The following is a 14,764-nucleotide window of genomic DNA, read 5'->3' as shown; positions in this document are numbered from 1 at the left end:
TTACATGATGACACCCACTGCAAAACCAAACTAAAAGGAAAATTTGTAGGAGGTCGACTCCTTCACCCCAAGCCAATTTTTTTTTTTTCCCAATTCTGACCAGTGTCACTTTGAGGTAATGACTCTGGAATGCTTCAATGGATCCTATTGATTCCGAGATTGTGTTTTTTTGACATATTGTACATCATGATAGTGGTAAAAATTTGATATGATTTGCATTTATCGGAAATTTAGGGAAAATTTTTATGCCCTTAAACCAGAGAGTTTCTTGCACAAAATTTTGGAAACTAGACCCCTCAAGGAATGTATCTAGATATGTGGTGAGCACCTTGAACCCCCAGGTGCTTCACAATATTATAACGGTGACCTGAGAAAATGAAAAGTCACATTTTTCCCACAAAAATGTTGTTTTAGCCCCAAATTTTGGATTTTCGCAAGGATAACAGAAGAAAATGGAACCCAAAATTTGTTGTCAAATTTCTCCTGCGTACACAGATATACCATATGTGGAAGAAGACTACTGTTTGGGCGCACGGCTGGACTCGAAAGGGAAGGAGTGATGTTTTGGATCATAGACTTTTATGGAATGGTCTGCGGGTGTCATGACGCGTTTCAAGCGCCCCTGATGTGCCTAAACGGTAGAAATCCCCCATAAGTGACCCTCATTTGGAAACCAGACCCCTCGAGGAATTTATGTAGATGTGTCAAGAGCACCTTGAACCCCCAGGTGCTTCACAGAAATTTACAACATTGAACTGTGAAAATTGAATTTTCTCCTTCCCCTCATTGGGGGACACAGGACCGTGGGTGTTATGCTGCTGACACTAAGTTAATACAAAAGAAAGTTAGCTCCTCTGCAGTATACACCTTCCTACTGGCTCCTAGAGCCGTAAGGCGTGTCCGTAAGAGGCACACGGGTCTGCTATTCAAACCAATATCATTTTTTATTTTAACTTTTAACTCTTAAGATTTTTGACCTGGATGAAGGGGAGACAGATCCTTTCAAGGCTCCGATCTCCCCGAACCAACAACAGGCGAGCACGTGGAGTGTCGACTCCACGTATCGTCTCCTGCAGCCAGGCCTAATGCCGGACAACCAGCCCTGTCCACCAGGATTAAACCCCTTGGATGCAGAGGCACCCTCCATTTTGGCATCCGTGCAACCCCCACTGCTTCACCACTGTCTAGCGGTGGCGGCAATGGAAGCGGTTCCTTTCGCACAGATGCACCTCTGTCCCCTACAGCATGCTCTTCTAGCAGCTTGGGACAGGAACCCGTTCTCCCTCGACTGCCGGTGCCGCCTATCCCTGAGGGTCAGGCAGACTCTCAGATGGTGGACATTGAGTTCTTCCCTCAACCAGGGGAAGTCCTTTCTCTCGGTTCAATGGCTAGTGGTGACTATTGATGCCAGTCTTCTGGCCTGGGAAGCAATTTTTCATCACAACACCGCTCAGGGCCGCTGGTCATCTCAGGAATCAAAACTTCCAATCAATGTCTTGGAAATCTGAGCGATATGGCTAGAGCTAAGGAAAGAAAGAGAAAAGGGAAATCCACCGGCACGTCCAACAGGAGAATAATAGTTACTATTTATTAGAAAAAACTTTAAAACATAAAAAAATGAAACCTCAGAAACCTGACGTGTTTCTGGTGTATATAACACCCTTATTTATAGGACAACAGTGTTGTATACACCAGAAACGCGTCAGGTTTCTGAGGTTTCATTTTTTATCATGTTTTAACGTTTTTTCTAATAGTAACTTTTATTCTCCTGTTGGACGTGTCGGTGGATTTCCCTTTTCTCTTTTTTTCCTTTGCTTGTGATCTTTTATAAATCTTTTATAAATACTTTGTAATATTTTACAAAGTATTGAGATGATGTTTTGTTTCTGACCAAATGCTTGTTTTCCACCGTAGGGTGCAGGTGAAATGGTGGAAAGGCAGACAGTGTGATTTTCTGGATTTTTTTTTCTCGGTTTGTCTCCCGTGGTTGAGGTCTACCTATGATGTGGATTGCAGACGCCTCTCGTCTTTTTGAGTGGTGGAGCTTGCACTGTTGCTGACTGACTAGATACTTTTTTGCCCCACTGTATCTCGCTGAGGATCTGTTTATACCAAGGAAGGTGACGGGCACAAGGGGGCATTCTTTGCGTCTGGAGGAGAGAAGGTTTTTCCACCAACATAGAAGAGGATTCTTTACTGTTAGGGCAGTGAGAATCTGGAATTGCTTGCCTGAGGAGGTGGTGATGGCGAACTCAGTCGAGGGGTTCAAGAGAGGCCTGGATGTCTTCCTGGAGCAGAACAATATTGTATCATACAATTATTAGGTTCTGTAGAATGACGTAGATCTGGGGATTTATGATGGAATATAGGCTGAACTGGATGGACAAATGTCTTTTTTCAGCCTTACTAACTATGTTACTATGATCACCAATGGGTGCGGCACCCTCAGGATGGATCCCGGCTGACATATGGACTTGAAATTGGCAACGTGGTGAGCGTTCTACACTTCCCCTCCCTCCTATGTTATGGCTAGAGCTACTGCAGTTTCATTATCTCCTAGCGGGTCACCCCATCCGAATTCAATCGGACAACGCCACAGCCGTGGCATACATCAACCATCAAGGGGGTACCCGCAGCAGGGTGGCCATGTGCGAGGTATCTCGCATTCTTCGATGGGCAGAGAGAAACCACTTAGTAATCTCAGCAGTACACATACCAGGTGTGGAAAACTGGGTGGCAGACTTCCTCAGCCGCCAGGATCTCGCTTCGGGGGAGAGGGAACTTCATCCGGATATTTTCCAACAGATCTGTCTTTGTTGGGGGACCCCGGATGTCGATCTGATGGCGTCCAGACTGACCGCCAAGGTCTCCAGGTTCATAGCTCGATCGCGCCATAGGAGTGGATGCTCTGGTTCTTTCATGGTGACAGTTCCGTCTTCCGTACATTTTTCCCCCGCTGCCGCTTCTTCCGAGAGTCATCAGAAAGATCAAAGCAGAAGGGGTTCCAGTGATCCTGGTTGCTCCAGATTGGTCACGCCGGGTGTGGTTCGCAGAGTTGGTGTGCCTCGTCGCCGACATACCCTGCGACTGCCGGATCGTCCAGATTTGCTCTCCCAGGGGCCAATTTACCACCAGAACTCAGCAGCCCTGTGTTTAACGGCTTGGCCATTGAATCCTGGATTCTGACCCAGGCTGGTTTTTCACAACAGGTCGCGTCCACAATGATCAGTGCTTGTAAGCCTGCGTCAGTACGCATTTATCGCCGTACCTGGAAGACATTTTTTGCTTGGTGCAAAGCTCGTGGACATCTCCCCTTCGTCTTCTCTCCATTTCTCCATTTTAGAATTCCTACAGACCGGTCTGGACTTAGACCTGGCGCTCAGCTTGCTCAAGGGCCAGATATCTGCCATATCAGTCTTATTCCAACATAGGATTGCGAGAAAACCTCAGGTGAAGTCGTTGATTCAGGGGGTTACTCATATGTTTCCCCCCCTATCGCAGGCCTTTAGACCCTTGGGACCTTAACTTGGTCTTGGGAGTCTTACAGGAAGCTCCTTTTGAACCGCTTCAGGACGTTTCGCTCACTTTTCTGTCCTGGAAAGTAGCTTTTCTCATGGCAATCATGAATCAGGCGGGTTTCGGAGCTGGATGCTGTCCTGTCGGGTGCCTTTCCTTATTTTCCATCAGGACAAGGTTGTTCTCAGGCCCCCCCATCCTTTTTGTCCAAGGTTGTCTCATCCTTCCACCTTAATGAGGACATTGTTCTTCCTTCATTTTGTCCGACTCCAGTCCACAGGGTGGAAAGGGCTCTCCATACTCTGGATTTAGTAAGAGCTTTGAGAAGGTACGTATCGAGGACGGCATCCTTCCGAAGGTCGGATTCTTTGTTCGTGCTACCTGGGGGGGCACAGGAAGTGCCTAGCCGTTTCAAAGGCCACGATAGCAAGGTGGATTCGGTCCACCATTCAGGTGTCCTACCGCATCAGAGGTGAGCCTATCCCAGTGGGGATCAGAGCGCACTCCACTCGGTCAGTGGATGCTTCCTGGGCCATTCGGCATCAGGCGTCGGTGGAGCAGGTATGTAAAGCCGTGACTTGGTCCAGCCTACATACTCTTTCAAAGCACTATAATGTTCCTATCCAAGCTTCAGCTGAAGCGGGGCTGGGCAGAAGAATTCTGCAGGCTGCGGTGGCGCACATCTAGGCAGTTGTTATGTGAAGCCTGATGTTTTCTGTTGTTTTCCCACCCAGGGACTGCTTTAGGACGTCCCACAGTTCTGTGTCCCCCAGTGAGGCAAAGGAGAAATAGGGATTTTTGTGTACGCACCGTAAAATCCTTTTCTCCGAGCCCCTCATTGGGTGGGGGACACAGCGCCCACCCTGTTAGCCTAATGGCTGGTGTTTTTTCGTTAGTTTGACATGTACTTTTATATGTTGTTAATGTTCTCCTACTGCTTTTGCACTGAACTGGTTCTCTAGGAGCCAGTAGGAGAGTGTATACTGCAGAGGAGTAGCTAACTTTCTTTGTATGAACTTAGTGTCAGCCTCCTAGTGGCAACAGCATACACCCACAGTCCTGTGTTCACCAATGAGTAGCTCAGAGAAAAGGATTTTACAGTGAGTACACAAAAATCCCTATTTTTTTTAAATTTTCAAACAAAAACTGTTTCAACCTCAACTTTTTTCATTTTCACAAGGATAGCATGAGAATATGGAACCCCAAATTTGTTGTCCAATTTCTCCTGAGTACAATTACCCCATATGTGGTTAAAAACTACTTTTGAGGCACAGTGCACAGCTCAGAAGGGAAGAAGCGCCATATTGGAGATCAGATTTTGCTGGAATGGTTTGAGGGTGCCATGTTACATTGGCAGATCTCCTGAGGTGCCAGAACAGCAGAACGGTCCCCCCACATAAGAGACTACATTTTACAAACTCACCACTCCCCCGCCCCTCCCCCAATTAATTCATAGCGTGGTGCAGTGAGCATGTTCACACCCCATGTGTCTCACAGAATTTTATACCATTGGGTGGTGAAGAAAGAGTAATTAGCTTTTTACCACTAAAATGTTTTTAGCCCAAAATTTTTAATTTTTTGAAAGGAAAAAATGGATATCTGTTGTGCCATTTCTCCTGAGTACGCCAATACCATACATGTAATCCTGGAACTACTTTTCAGACACAGTTCAAAGCTCAAAATGGAAGGAGCACCATGTTATAGTGCAGATTTTGTCATGGTTTGCGGGTGTCATGACCCACTGGGAGAGCCCATGAGGTGCCAGAACATCAGAACCCTTTATAAGTGACCCTATTTTACAAACTACACTTCATTGAATTCATCTAGGGGTGCAGTGATCTTATTGACACCACGGGTGTGTCACAGAATTTTATACCATTGGGCAGTGAAGAAAAAAATAACTACATTTTTACCACCAAAATTTTGTTTTAGCCCCAGATTTTGCATTTTCATACAAGAAGTGGATAAAAATGGCACCAAAATATGTCCCACAATTCCTTCTCAACGAGGAAATACCCCATATGTGGCTGTACAGTATTGATTAGCCATACAGCGAGACTCGGGAAGGAAGGAGCACTATTAACCTCCTGGAGCGCAGATTTTCCTAGAATAGTTTGCGGACTCCATATACAGAGCCCCTTAGTGGTAGAAAAGCAGAATCTCCCCTCAAGAGACCCCATTTGGAAATGATACACCCTTGGGAATTTATGTACAGGTGTAGTGATAAATTTGACTCCATGGGTGTTTTCCAGAAACAACATCCAAAAAGTGGATGTTGCCGAGTGAAAATTGCAAATCTACTATTGTAGTGACCAGTATGCTGTAGTCACCAGTACATTAGGCAGGCTCTAATCACTACAGAAATGCCAAACATATGGATGCTAAATAAGGTTTAGGCGCACTGGGGCTCAGAAGGGAGGGGGGCATATGGATTTGAGAGTGCAGAATTCGCTGAATTTCTTTTGGGAGGCGAGGCGCTATAGTGCTTTTCCAGAGCCTCTGTGCTACCAGTAACGTGGACATCCCATATATTTCCACTAACAGATGACAGACCTCAGTGGGGCTTGCTTTTTTGTGGATTGAGTTGAAGCTTTTGTTGGGAACATTTTACATCACATCTTGGATCACATTTATCCGACACTCTACGCTGAGCACTTCTATTGGGGTTTCCATTTAAATCTGAGTGACGTGATTTAGATGAAACCCCCAAGGGATTCATTCACTAGAATGAGGCAGCAGAGTTACTCTGGACTCTGTCTGGCCTCTGTTCAGCATTGTCGTTCTTTTCAGAAGTGCACAAAACTGTGGCTGATGGCACTTTTGTGCAATCCTAAGGCTACGTGCACACGTTGCGGAAAGTCTTGGGAATTTTTCCGGACTGATTTTGGTAAATCCGCAGGTAACCCGCACTGCGGACTACCTGTGAAATTACCGCAGATTTACCGCGGTCTTTCAGCGGATTTCACCTGCGGTTTTACACCTGCGGATTCCTATTATGGAGCAGGTGTAACACGCTGTGGAATCAGCACAAAGAATTGACATGCTGCGGAATAAACAACGTAGCGTTTCCATGCGTTTTTTTCTGCAGCATGTGCACTGCGGATTTTGTTTTCCATAGGTTTACATGGTACTGTAAACACATGAAAAACTGCTGCGAATCTGCAGCGGCCAATCCGCTGACCCTAAAAAGACGGACACTGCCAAATCATAGGCCAGACAGCGTCCACAGTGTCTCCATCTGCTTTATTATAGGGAATCTTCCACCAGAGGTTCCGTCTGAATTACATATTTCAGAGATTTACAAAGAAACCCCGATGTAAGCGCTGACCTTAGAGTGCAGGATAAATGGGTGTCGAGCCTTACTGCGATCTTTGGGAGGCAGAATGAACAAATCAACAGCTGGTGACAAATTGGTTTTATTTAATTTTTACGCCGTTCCTCATGTAGTAGAACTGATTAGACAACTTTATTTTTCAGGTCAGTGCAATTACAGCTCTACCAGATTTATATCGGGTTTTTTATGTTTGGCTTGTCACATACTAAAAGACCCTTCTCATTGCACATTCCCGTATTTTTGCCCACAGTCATCTGAGGGCTTGTTCTTTGCTAGACGAGTTGACAGTTTTATTGGTACCATTTTCGGTCACAACTTTTTTTGATCGCCTTCTATTCCGATTTTTGGGAGGCAGAATCAAGAAAACCAACAATGCAGGAATTGTTTTTTTGGGGGGTTTCATGCAATTCCATGTGTGGTAAAATTGATAAAGAATTTATATATTTTTTTTAATGTTTTGGCGCTTTTACACAAAAACAATGTTATGTAAAAAAAAAGTTTGCATCGCTTTATTCTGAGAGCTATAACTTTTTTTATTTCTCCACTGATTGAGTTGTATGGTGGCTTGTTTTTTTGCAGGACAAGATGGTGTTTTTAGAGGTACCATTTTTATTTTACATTCTTTTTTTATTGCGTTTTCTTTCACTTTTTGTTAGGCGGTATGATTATAAAGCATAGATTTTTGCCCCATTTTTTTTTCAAGGTGTTCACTGAAGGAGTTAAGTAGTGAGACAGTTTGATAGGGTGATTGCGGTGATACCAAATGTGTACTTTTTTTTTTTTTGTACATAAAAATACAAATTAGAGGAACCCATTATATAGAGAGATAGAAAGATTAAGTAAAAATGTATACAAATAATAATAATAATATATATATATATATATATATATATATATATATATATATATATTTCGTGATTGTTTTAATATATACTTTTGTTACTTAGTCCCTCTATGGGACTTTCACTTTTTGCAGTCTGGTTATTGTTATAGAGCATTATAACACTGAGTACTGTACTGACACAAGCCACTTAGACCATTTTCTGAGTATGCTCTAAGGGGCTTGCCGACAACATCACCATGGCAATGATCAATCAGGCCCTCGTGATGACATCGCGGGGGAGTCAATCAGAGGGGAGAGGAAGCCCCCTCTCCCTGCCTTCTAAATGCTGCAATCGACCTACGCCCATCTACTGGTTACCTGTCTTGAGCCATATCGAACCTGCAAACCTGAGAAGACAAAAGCTCCTACTTAAAGAATACACCAAAGTAGTGAATAAAGAAAATCACCCAATACATCAAAATATCCAAGATGTTCAAATACAGTTACTGAAACCAAGACATCCACCCATCCGAACCGCAATTACCCTGTATGAACATGATTTCAATTTAGAAGAGAAATTGCGAGAACTTTGGGTCAGTGCAGTAGACCATGAACTTCAAACGTTTCCTCACTTACAAAATCCACCACCAGGCTTCAATCTGCCAAGGAAAACCTGGGTTACTCTGAATTGTATCAGAACAAACTTTGGTGTCTGTGCAGATCTTATGCATAAGTGGGGAAAATATGACTCTCCTGCCTGTGACTGTGGAGCTGACCATCAAACAATTCAGCACATTGTCGAGGAATGTCCCCTCAGATCTTATACTGGTGACCAGAATGATTTCTACACTGGAAATGACAATGTTATTGCATACATAGAAAATCTCAATATCCGCCTCTGATGTTTTTTCCTTTTCAATCACTGTTTATTGTTCGTTATTCATTCTTATATTATGTTAAAATATATGTTCATATGATTAACTTCACTTTTTTTTTTGCCACTTAAAAAAAACTATACATCTTTTCTATCTGCATAATTATACTGACCTAGAGAATCATCTTGCTAAGTTAGTTTTTAGTTAACATGATAAAAAAAAGCAATTGTGGAATTGGACTTTTATTTTACAGTTTCACTACACTTCGAATTTTTTCCCCCTGATAAAATGGTGTCATTCAAAAGTACAACTCGTCCTGCAAATATCAAGCCCTCATACGGCAATTTTAATGAAAAAATAAAATGGCTTTTGGAAGAAGAAAAGGAAAAAAAAAAAAAGAAAACTCAAAAACTGAAAGCCGACATCTTTCCCGGCACATGATGGCTGTGATATTCAGCCATCATGTGCCTTTAACAGCCATCAGCGAAGCTCCGCCCTCGCGGCTCTTAACCTGTTAAATTCCACTGTTTCATTAACCATACATATAACAGGACAACAAACTATAAACATAAGCGCATTCATACTCCTGAACAAAACCAAGTATAACGGCTAGTCGAAACAAAAACCTGAGAGACATACTAGTTCAGAGTCACTATGAATAAGAATGACCATATGACTTTACTTTTCACACAAATTCGCAATCCTAGGAGGGGGATGTTCCCCATGTGGAAAATGCGTAGGTTTATTTAGTTCTTAACTTGTTTTTATTTTTTCAGTGGATATTTACACTCACTGGCCACTTTATTAGGTACACCTGTCCAACTTCTTGTTAACACTTAATTTCTAATCAGCCAATCACATGGCGGCAACTCAGTGCATTTAGGCATGTAGACATGGTCAAGACAATCTCCTGCAGTTCAAACCGAGCATCAGTATGGGGAAGAAAGGTGATTTGAGTGCCTTTGAACGTGGCATGGTTGTTGGTGCCAGAAGGGCTGGTCTGAGTATTTCAGAAACTGCTGATCTACTGGGATTTTCACGCACAACCATCTCTAGGGTTTACAGAGAATGGTCCGAAAAAGAAAAAAAATCCAGTGAGCGGCAGTTCTGTGGGCGGAAATGCCTTGTTGATGCCAGAGGTCAGAGGAGAATGGGCAGACTGGTTCGAGCTGATAGAAAGGCAACAGTGACTCAAATCGCCACCCGTTACAACCAAGGTAGGCCTAAGAGCATCTCTGAACGCACAGTGCGTCGAACTTTGAGGCAGATGGGCTACAGCAGACCTGGGGAGTCCTTTTTGGGGGCGATGAAAATCCTTAGGTCGTTTGGAGATGTATCGGGCCTTGAGATTAACTGGGAGAAGTCTAATATTCTGGTAGTGGATAGAGGCTGTAATGATATCGTGATATCGGGGGAGGGTAATAAGTTAGCAGTGGTCCAACAATTCAAATATTTGGGTATCCAGGTGTCACTTCCCCTCTTGAGGTACATAGAATTGAACCTGTCCCCCTTCTTGGATAAACTTAGGAAGAAAATAGGGGTGTGGTGTAGATTATACCTCTCAGTGGTTGGAAAGATACATTTAATTAAAATGATTCTCATGCCCCAAATTATTGTATGTATTGCACAATACCCCCGTATGGCTGCCCCGGAGGTAGTTTCGTGCCATCAATTCTATGATTCGAGACCTTGTTTGGGAGAAGAAACAGCCAAGAATTAGAATTGAATTGCTGCAGAGGCCTAAAGAAGGAGGGGGACTGGCACTTCTGAACCCATGGATTTATTTTTTGGCAGCGCAAGGCCAGCAAATGAGAGGTTGGAGGGAGGTGAATGGCCGGGGCTCGGTACAACCGATGTTGGTTTGGTTACTGGGAAGGGATCCATTATGGAATGGCCTATCCTACTTTGACACTTCTACAAAGGGTGTGGGAGGCAATTAAAAAAACAAGGGGGTGGGGCCCCTGACAAGTTTCTCCCCAATTTGGCATAACAAAATGTTACTGGAATTTATTAAAATGAGGGAATTCAAAAATTGGAAGTAATTGGGTATTCAGTATATGGCCCAGATACAAGACGCACAAGGACTGATATCCTTTGAGGCACTGCAGGAGGGCTTTGGGCTACCGGAGACCTGTAGGTATCAATATGGACAGCTGAGACATGCTTATTTAGCGCAGAGTAAAACAGTTAATATGGTGATTCATAAAGATATCCTGGTGGATTATGTTTGTGTGGAGGGTGGTACGAAAGGGGTGGTTTCTGATATCTACAAAGATTTGCTATATACCTTTCTCAACAGATACCCAATTAAAGCAAAGGACAAATGGGAGGAAGAGTTGGGGAGGATAGAGGAGGATAAATAGGAAGATATCATGGAATATATCCCACAGTTGTCATTGAGTGAACCGGGTAGACTCTCGCAAATATACGTGCTCCACAGAATATATAGAACTCCAGATAGGATGTATAAAGCCAGGTTGAGACTGACCTCTGAGTGTACTAGGTGCCACTCCGAAGGGGCGTGGATTCTCCACATGCTGTGGCAATGTCCGAGGCTAAACCCATACTGGTTAGATGCGGGGGGAGCAATTGAGAAAGCATATGGTTGCACGATTCTCCGATAGTTTGTATCTTGGGCTATGTGGAGGAGGTCCGGGTGAAAAATTATCATAAGCTGGCAATAGCCAGATTGTTATATGTTGCGCGTAAACTATTTGCCAGACACTGGATAAACGAAGAACCGCCGACGCTGCGAGAATTCTACAGACAGTCCGATATGGTTTTTTAATATGGAAAAGGGTATTTATGAGACAAGAAAACGTGTAAAAACCTTTGAAACATTGTGGAAACCCTGGATGGAGAGGAGCTGACTCTGATGGGGTGCTGCTTTAATGTGTATGCAATGTATGTTCGTGTCCTATTGTTGTTCAGAGTGTTGTTGGGAGTATTTCAAAATATGTAAACAGGTCTATTCCTTTTTTGATACAATTACAAATGTTTGTTAAATTGATTAATTAATAAAAATATATCTGATTTAAAAAAAAAAAAGAGGAAGAAGAACAGACTAGCTATTTAATCTCTGGCTGAGGACATCGACATCGACCGAACAATGGTAGGTATTTTTCCAAAACACTTCATTAACAAATCAAAAAAATTCCCAGCTCTGAGTATTTACAAAACTGGTTTCTGAGGATATTGAAAACCTACCTAAGGGTACCGTCACACATTGAAATTTTCATCGCTGCGACGGCACGATTCGTGACGTCGCAGCGTCGTATGATCATCGCTCCAGCGTCGTAGACTGCGGTCACACGTTGCAATCACGGCGCTGGAGCGATGCCGAAGTCCCCGGGTAACCAGGGTAAACATCGGGTAACTAAGCGCAGGGCCGCGCTTAGTAACCCGATGTTTACCCTGGTTACCAGCGTAAACGTAAAAAAACAAACAGTACATACTCACCCGTCGGTGTCCTTCAGGTCCCTTGCCGTCTGCTTCCTGCTCTGAGTGCAGCCGTACAGTGAGAGCAGAGCGCAGCACCGCTGCGCTCTGCTCTCACTTTCCGGCCGGCACTCAGAGCAGGAAGCAGACTGCAAGGGACCTGAAGGACACCGACGGGTGAGTATGCACGGTTTGTTTTTTTACGTTTACGCTGGTAACCAGGGTAAACATCGGGTTACTAAGCGCGGCCCTGCGCTTAGTTACCCGATGTTTACCCTGGTTACAAGCGAAGACATCGCTGGATCGCTGTCACACACAACGATCCAGCGATGTCAGCGGGTGATCAAGCGACGAAAGAAAGTTCCAAACGATCTGCTACGACGTACGATTCTCAGCAGGGTGTCTGATCGCAGTAGCGTGTCAGACACAGCGATATCGTAACGATATCGCTAGAACGTCACGAATCGTAACGTCGTAGCGATGGAAATTTCAATGTGTGACGGTACCCTAAGAGAGCTGTTGGACCCTCTAATCTTAATAGAGCAGAAAAAAGGCTCAGATTTCTATCAACAATTGCAAGGCACCACCATGGGGGCCTCTTGCGCTTCATCATACACATATTTGTCTCTAGGGGCTAATGAATGGAAATCATTCAAGGTGATAATATACTTAATTCAGAAAATATGAATAACTGGATGAGGTATTTAGATGACATCATCTATGATGATGGCCATGATAAGGCCTTGTCACAGGCCGAAACATGTTGGTTCTAGATGTCCACTGGCTGATTTGACTGCAGGTAACTGTGCTTTTATATTATTTAACTATTCTTCAATAAAATGGAAGTTTTATAATACAAGACCCCAGCGGATTCTTCATCGCTGGGCCATACACAATTTTCTGGATAGAAGACATCTGGTTCATCTGGAAAGGATCCATTGTGGAGCTACAATAAATTATGAAATCCTTAAAGAACATCTTAAACATCAGGCTGACATTTAAATATTAATATTGCAAAAGTTTTAACTTCCTTGATATAAAAATAAACACCTCATCAAATGGACATTTATCTATGAATATATTTAAGAAATTCACAGCTACCAATTCTCTTCTTTATACCCATTCCTCACATCCACAGACTACTATTCAAGGAATCCCCACTGGCTAATTTTTAAGTCAAGAAAACATGGTCAGAAGACAAAAAGTTAAGGTTGTGTGTTGTTCTATTTGTTTATTTGTTTGTGATCTTAACTTTTATGTATCTCTTCTTTCAAACAGAGTATATGGTCACCAATATGGTCCAAATAGTTGAACTTGTGATACATATGCATGTCTGCACTAGACTGCCAGAACATACCTCTATGTAGAGAAAACCTAATGCTTCAGGCTTTAATACTTGGTTAACAACTGTCCCTCTTGGCTAAATACATGCATGGTGTTTGTCACATGTTCTAAACCTAGTTTTGAAAGATACCACCAAGCCAACTTTGTAAAGTGCATCACTATTTATGCTGCTCAATGATGCAGGAATTTTCATTAAAGTTTCATATATTCAAATTGTTTTGCTGGAAAATGTAAGCCAGGACCCTTCTCCATCTTAGCTTTTCAACAATAGCTGAAACACGTTAGTGGTCAAAGGTTTTTGGATCCTCTGCCAACCCAGATTCTGCTTTATGTCTGCTTCATTGTCATGCTTACAATTTTCCATAATTAAAGCAACTGAAGGGATACTACAAATGATCACTAAAGTCCAAATTTGTTATATATATAAAACCCCACCAAAAATTTAATGGATTCAATTACTCATCCATACAGTTTAGCGCGATTCTTGTTACTGTTTTCCCCTTCCCATATGTTCCACTGAAAGCACTGTGAACTGTTCAAGAAAAGTTTGACTGTTGAAAAGCCCTCGCTGTCGTCTGAATTGTGTGCGCCAGTTCTTGAAGATGGAAGCTTGGAGTCAGCAGACGCCTATGGCTCTCAAGTGAGATGCACCCCACACCTAACAGCACACAGGGAATGGGACACGATTCACCTATAGGGTGCCACAGCGTGCAGAAGCTACAGCTCGTCCACGACTACCCCACCCGGTCACCTTAAACTTGTGTACCTACTGGGGAAAACCCATGTTTTACATTTTAAACTCAGTCTCCTCCTACCTTGTCGGACAGCTCTGTCCATCCACCCCTCAGTTCACGTGTCTCTCTTTACTATTACTGAATCTTCACCCACATATCCTGATTAACACATCCTCAGTGTCCCTCCTCCCTGCTGCTGCGGAAATTTCACTCCTCAGATCAAGCTGCCGCTGTCATTCAAACTGGGTGGGTGGAGACTGAATTTACTTAACTCACGATTCACACCTAAAAAAATGTTCATTTTAATATCAAATTTATACAGGCATTCTGACATGTATTTTCACTGTGAGTAAACCTGTCTCAACAGGTCTAAGAGCTCTTAAGCAATGTATGAAGTTTGTATTGTTACATTTGGTGACAGATTTGACTTAAAAAGTCAAATTAAATGAATGGAAAAAAAGAAAAAAAATATTTCAGTGCCACAGTGGATTCCATAGTAAGGGCATTCTCCAAAAATCTTGGAGACCTGACCCCAGATATTCTATGTATGAGGCTTGTGCGGATCCGTTGGCTCTTCATGTGATCTCAGTCAGACTAGATAATGTGAAATCAGGGCTCTGTGGAGCTGGATTATCACTTCCAGAACTCCTCGTTCTTAATGACGTTGGCTGATTGTTTGGGGTCGTTTTCCGGCTGCAGA

This window comes from Ranitomeya variabilis, chromosome 2 (genome assembly GCF_051348905.1).
Source record: "Ranitomeya variabilis isolate aRanVar5 chromosome 2, aRanVar5.hap1, whole genome shotgun sequence".
Classification (NCBI taxonomy): Eukaryota; Metazoa; Chordata; class Amphibia; order Anura; family Dendrobatidae; genus Ranitomeya; species Ranitomeya variabilis.
Note: the sequence above shows the minus strand (reverse complement) of the source record.